At 38.6% G+C, this 7,128-nt stretch overlaps 1 long non-coding RNA gene across 2 annotated transcripts in view; it reads right to left on the minus strand.

Annotated features, from left to right (window-relative positions):
- Positions 1–4,779, minus strand: part of LOC124887233 — a 35,537-nt gene extending 30,758 nt beyond the window's left edge. For both annotated transcript variants that reach the window (XR_007044588.1, XR_007044589.1), the window contains exon 1: positions 3,480–4,779. This is a non-coding gene — a long non-coding RNA (uncharacterized LOC124887233). The remainder of the gene's footprint in view (positions 1–3,479) is intronic.
- Positions 4,780–7,128: the final 2,349 nt, after the last annotated feature.

Here is a 7,128-nt window from a genome sequence, read left to right on the forward strand (position 1 = left end):
TATGTTTAGGTCTTTCTGAGAAAACACATACTGCGGGCTCTTATGGTCTGTGAACACATCAACATGCACCCCATACAAATAGTGCCTCCAAATCTTCAAGGCAAACACTATAGCTGCTAACTCAAGATCATGAGTAGGATAATCCTTTTCATTGGGCTTAAGCTATCTAGAGGTGTAGTCTATGACCTTACCTCGTTACATCAAAACACACCCTAAACCAACTCTGAAAGCATCACAATATACCACAAACCCGTCTGAACTATCTGGTAGAGTTAAAACTGGGAATGTACTGAGTCGAGTCTTCAACTCCTAAAAAATATTCTCACAAGAATCTGACCACTAGAATTTGACTTTCTTCTGAGTCAATCTAGACATAGGGGATACAATTGACTAAAATCCCTTAATAAATTATCGGTAATAACTGGCCAAACCCATGAAACTCCTGATATCTGATGGAGAGATGGGTCTGGGCCAGTTTCTCACTGCTTCAGCCTTTTAAGGATCAACTCTAATGCCATCACCGAAAACTATATGGCCAAGAAAAGCTACTGACCTTAGTCAAAATTCAAACTTACTGAATTTTGCAAATAACTGATGGGCTCTGAGAGTTTATAAGACTATTCTAAGATGGTCTGCATGTCACTTTCACTGCGGGGGTAGACAAGAATGTCATCAATGAATACTATGATGAACATGTCCAAATACTTCTTAAACATGCATTTCATCAAGTCCATGAAGGCTGCTGGGACATTGGTAAGACCAAATGATATGACTAAAATTCAAAGTGACTATTCCAAGTTTTGAAAGTTGTTTTCAAAATGTCACATTCTCTGACTCTGAACTGATGATATCCTAATCTAAGGTCTATCTTAGAAAAGTAGCTGGCATCCTGAAGTGGTCAAACAATTCATCAATTCTAGGAAGTGGATACTTGTTCTTGATCGTGACTTTATTTAGCTGATGGTAGTCTATACATATTCTAAAAGAACAGTCTTTCGTACGCACGGATAGAATTGGTGCACCCCAAGGGGATACGCTGGGTTTGATAAATCTCTTATCTAGGAGATCCTTCAACTATTCTTTTAAATCTTTGAGTTCTGCTAGAGCCATTCTGTATAGAGAAATAGAGATGGGCTGAGTGTCTAGAAGATGGTCGATTTCGAAGTCAATTTCCCTTTTAGGAGGGACCTCAGGAAGATCTTCGGGAAACATATCTGGAAACTCACATACTACTGATATTAACTTAAGACTAGGGGTCTCTGAACTAGATTCTTGAACTTGAACGAGATGATAGACATGCCTTTTGAACATCATGTTCCTTGCTCCAAGGTAGGAAATAAGATGACCCCTAAGTACTGAAGTACTACCCCTCCATTCAAGGACAGGTTCATTCAAAAACTAAAAATAGACAATTCTATTTCTATAGTCAACTGAAGTATAGCATGAATGAAGTCAATCCATGCCAAGAATGACATCAAAATCTATCATCTCTAACTCCACTAAGTCTGCTGAAGTAACTTTCTTAGATACCATAACCGAACAGTTCCTATATACCCGCCGGGATATGATAGATATACCCACTAGAGTGGAGACTGAGAAGGGCTCTACTAGGATTTTGGGACTGACTCCAAAGTCAACACCTCTAAAAGAAGTTACAAAGGACAAAGAAGCTCCTGGATCTAGCAAAGCTTAAACATATAAATGATAAACTTGTAACTTACTAATGACCACATCAGGAGAACTTTCCTGATCTTGTCGGGACTGGAGTGCATAGAGTCTGCTTGGGCGTTGCCCACTGGTAGCACTGAAAGTGGCACCCTGCTGATTCGAGCGACCAAAATAAGCTGGGCAATGATTATGCTGACTCGGTGAACCCACCTAAGGATACTCTCTAAACCTATGTCCTAGCTTACCATAACCAAAGCATACGTCACTGCCAGCTCGACAGATACCCTAATAGTTTCTGTCATATTTCTGGCAAAAATGATTTGTTCGGGCACTGCTAACACTATCCTAGGGTTTAGGGCCTAGCGCCCTGTCTTTATTGCTATCTCTAAATTTTGGCATTGGGCACTAACTGAGGATGAAGATGAAACTAAAGATTTTGGACAAAACTGAGAACGATTACCACCCTCTGAGTTAGGCTGGGTAAAGTTAAAGCTACTTGTTCTAGATTTCTTATTCTTCCTCTCCTTCTCTTTATTCTTATCCTCTTCTATATTCTGAGAATGGACCATAAACCTGGATATGTCTATCACCTTAATCAGCATTGAGGTTCTACACTCCTTGACCACACTGTTAGACACCCCAGACACAAACTTACTCATCTTAGATCTGCTATCTGCTACCACATGAGGAGCGTATCTGGCCAGCTGAGTAAACTTGAGAGAATACTTTTTTTTTGACATATTGCCCTACTTTAAATTAATAAACTCCAAAACTTTTGGTTTGCTCAACTCCAGCGGGAAGAACCTATCCGAAAAAGCAATGGCAAACTCCCTCATTTTATGGGCCCTGCATCTGTGGCCCTCTCTTTCCTCCACTGCTTAAACCATGAGTGAGCCATATCCTACAATTAGTATGCGGTCAACTTAGCACTCTTACTAGCAGTCACCCCTATAATATCTGTGACTTTTTACACATGATAAAGGAATTCCTATGGGTCCTCATCTAACTTAGACCCGATAAATGATGGGGGATTTATTCGGGTGAAGTCCCAAATTCTAGCTATAATAATATTAGCCACTGGGTTGGCCTAGACAGCAGTTGTACATTCATTCTGGGCTACCACAGAATAAGCTAGAGTGGTGAAAGCTGCTCTGAATTCTGCGTAAGATACATGCTCGCCTAGTGGATCTGCCTGAACAGGCTGAGGGGCTGGTTGGTTTCTTGTTCTTCTTCGTTGTTCTTTCGGCGAAGCATATTATGTAAATGAAAGGGAAACTTGAATTAGACAGAGAGTTTAACTTAAGCTCATGCTCACTCGCATGATATGAATACTGAAAGAAGGGAAACTTTTCCTAAAATGCCTAATACCCTCTTGTTCATAAGTGTGGCGTGCTACACACCCATGCACAAGACTCTACTTGACGCGACTTTTAGACTTCCTAGGACTCTATTAAACCTTAGGCTCTGATACCAAGTTTGTAATGCCCGGAGTCTGCACCCCGGAGTCACACGGTGAACATAATCTCGAAGGACCACAAGTTAACCCATGACTAGTACCTGCTGTAAGCACTGTATAATATTACCAAAATAAATATGGAAATTAGGTTGGAGTTGCCATAAGGTTCATGACTACAAATATACTGAATACTGATAAATAAATACTGAAAACTGAACATCTATCTGAAATAATCTAGTCTGATAGCCTCTAACTGTCAAAATATGGAGTTGATGGGACAAGTCCCTAACTAACTCCGACTACTGAATATTGAAATACTAAAATGAAAACTCTTCCTCGGAATATGAGGACTCACCACTTTATTTACTGCTGAAAATCTAGGCTACTAAGTACTGTTAGGAGCCCATGCGTCTGAACCTACGATATAAGATATCATAGCGCAAAAGAAAAGTATGCATCAGTACTTTGAATGTACTGGTATGCTAAGTGAGGTAGGCTGATATGCATGAAGAATAATATGAATATAACTGAATGAGAGTACATGTATATCTAAAATTATTGTAATTACTAACTATGCAATGCTACGTATAAATCTACTAATATTGAAACTAAGATCACTGATAATTGAATTACAGACAACTGGGTGACTATTTCTGATAGTCCTGATTCTGTGGAACTGAACTGAGTTCTGTGCTAATTTGGGTGACTGTATCTGACAGTCCTGATTCTAAAATTGAACAAAGGTTTTTATACTGAGTCTGAAACTGAAACTGTAACTGTGGGAGTGTTCATCTAATTAACACACCTCGATTTTAAACTGAGTTAGGGCCCAACTTGTGACCCCAGTTGGAAGGGTGTTAGCACCTTGCCAAGGAATACTAACAATAGTTGTGAGTTAACCTTCTCTGGTAGGAAGATATTTCGTCAACCCTTGCTGGCAGGAAAACTTGTAAGAGATTTATCAACCCTAGTCTGGCAAAAAGATATCTCAACCTACGTTGGCTACGTAGTTCTGTAACGCAGAGATTGCTACTAAGGGTCAAACCTTTTTCTAACAGGAATACCCCCATCCCTGGGTTCACTCAATGCTGATTCTTACTCCCAATTGAATATACACTAAACTGATTTCTAGACTGTTCTAGGCTTGGCTAAACTGTTACTAATCGTGTTGTCTAACTGAACTAAGTTCACTAAGTTCTGTTAACTGATTGAACTAGACTGAGTACTACTGTTTGTGATACTACTTAGACTATTCTGTAACTACTGTAAGTCTAGGTAAATAGCTAGATTGTCGGGTATTAGATATCCCTAGGACTCAATTACGTAAATTGTAAAATATAGCATAATCTTGAAAGCATGATAACTAGACACTTTGTCACAATTCATTCTTTGAGGCATTTTATCAAGCACTTGAATGGTATAAGCTTGTATACATGCTAACATGATATGATTTCACTACTCAAATCACATGAACATTTTATCAAACACTTGGAGGGGGGCGTAGTTTATGCATATAATACTAGTCAATATGCAAGCATCATGATCACAATTCCAAACTCACAAATTCAAGGGTTTCCAACATAAAACTGCATAATACTACACACATGCTATTTAATTCACATGAATTTTGTAATTAATCATGGGTTAGAATCCTAATAAAAATCATAATCATGAATACAATTTAACTCAACATGGAATTCATGGAACCAATCATCTTAAAATTTTACAAGAGGTTCTTGAACTCCAAGGGTGGAAGAAAACCCTTGGATGAACACCCAATATACCTTGGTAATCAATTCTCTGAAGTTTATGGTGAATTTCTTGGGACTTGAATCTTGAATTTGAAGGGTTAGGGTTTGTTCTTAAGAGAATTTGTTAATAGTGAATGAATTTTGCCTTTAGGAGTGATAAATCTCATATTTTTGGGGATGAATAGACATGAAAAATGACCCAAATACCCCTATGGACGCGGACTTTTAATTACTGAAAATGTGCCCACCTGTAGACCAACGCACCGCGTCTATGGGGTCGATGCGATGGCTGACGCAATGTGTCGAGATTGCATCGGCTCACTGAAATTTGCATTGGGAGCTGAGGAAAAATATCTATCGATGTGATAGGCAAAGAGACGCATTAAGATCGCATCGATCCACTGTTTTGGACTCCCAAACTTGTTTCAAATGAGGTTCGAAAAAATTCAAAACTCACCTGAAGTAACATACTGACATACTTGATCATGATTCAATCCAAGGATCGACATTTCAAGGTCATAAGGGTCGTAAAATAAGATCGTCACATTATGAGGGCTAAAATAATTCTAACTGTAAACACTTGGCTGAAATTTCTAAGTCTGGGACCTCTTTTCATGCTCTAAAGGACTGAGTTAAGCTTAGAATTTCGCGGGTCTTACAACCAGAGATCACCCCCTTCATTAAGCCTAACCTACACAATAACCTCAAGTGTCGGATGAATTCCAAACACATAACAAGATAACACATAAAGAAACGAATAATAATTCATTAAGTGTATATACCATCCACCAGTGACTGGACAATCTCCCATCACCTAAAATATCAACCAAGCCACCCAAGTCCACAGTAGTTCAACAAGGCCTCTACAAAATTGAAGGTCAATAAGATGTCAGGACATGCCCCCAATAATAACCAAAATAAATATCCAAAAGATAGTCAAAACAAAGAGGGAAAACACACTATGAACTGGGGTCTTCCGAAGGATGGAAGCTCACCACTTAAATTTGACTCTCTAGCTGATCCCAATTTCAAGTTACTAAGCAGAGGATGTAGAAGTATGGTCAGTTCCTATATCGCGTGGGTATACAACATTTGGAGACGATTAGAGGTTGGAGTGATAGTATGTAACTCAGGGATAGAGAAATAAAATAATGCCATGATAACAGTTCAAAACCAATACAACATTCAATGCATAATATCATATGAAATACATATACATATATAATACCACATGCTGGGGTAGGGAGCGAGGCTTAGCATGAACTTTGAAAACCTTAACCTGGGTTGTGTAGCTTAACCGTCATAAAATAAGGCACCCACGGGCTATATGGGCTCAACTCTCTCCTAGCTGGAAGGGCTCCAGTACATGTAACCGTATAAACCAAAGAATATCCATATTCTTATATGCCTTTATGGGGGACTTAAACTTTCTGGAATAGCCAAGGTGACTTAAGCACTAATGTATACAATATAGGGGACTCGAACCTCTCATTCATATATTTAATATGGGGGACTCAAATCTCCTGGTTTACTAGACACCCATACTAGCTAGTGCGGTTTTCGGTGTTGCTCCATTGAGACCTCCACTTTCATGGCCCGGCTATACATCCCACTTTAAAGACTAATTTAAACATTTATTGCACAATCATATTTATCAATTCAGTTACTCCATAAAGGCATCCCGTTGGTACCATCATACCAACCCTACATGAAAGCGTACAACATGCCAAGACAATTATTACATTAATTTGCGACTCAAACCCCAGTGTTCATAAAGGAATATTAATCAATCCACCACATTAGGACTCAAAACCATTAGCCAACCAAACCCCTAAGGTTTCAATTCAATTTATGGCCACCAAAGCCCTTTCAAATTCATTCATGTATACCAAAGCCTTAGTTCAAAACACATTTTAAATTTGTGACAATTCATTCTCGTTGACAAGTTCACAAACAGGTTGAGAACATGCCATTATCAATGTCAAAATCATCAAATAGGGGTTCAATCATGACCCCTCAATTAAATCACCACTCCCATGCACCCATATGTATAAAATCATAATTAAAACATGCATAATCACAATTTAAATGATAGAAAATAATATTCAATGATATGCATTCAAACCCCTCAACTTTGGTTTCAAAACCACCATTAATAACTCATGAACAATGCTTTAAACATATGTTTTTAGTAAACTAACAATGATGGAAGAGTCACACTTGAATTACGAAGATTCACAGAGAGTGACTCTT

The sequence above is a fragment of the Capsicum annuum genome, chromosome 9, assembly GCF_002878395.1.
Source record: "Capsicum annuum cultivar UCD-10X-F1 chromosome 9, UCD10Xv1.1, whole genome shotgun sequence".
Taxonomy (NCBI): domain Eukaryota; kingdom Viridiplantae; phylum Streptophyta; class Magnoliopsida; order Solanales; family Solanaceae; genus Capsicum; species Capsicum annuum.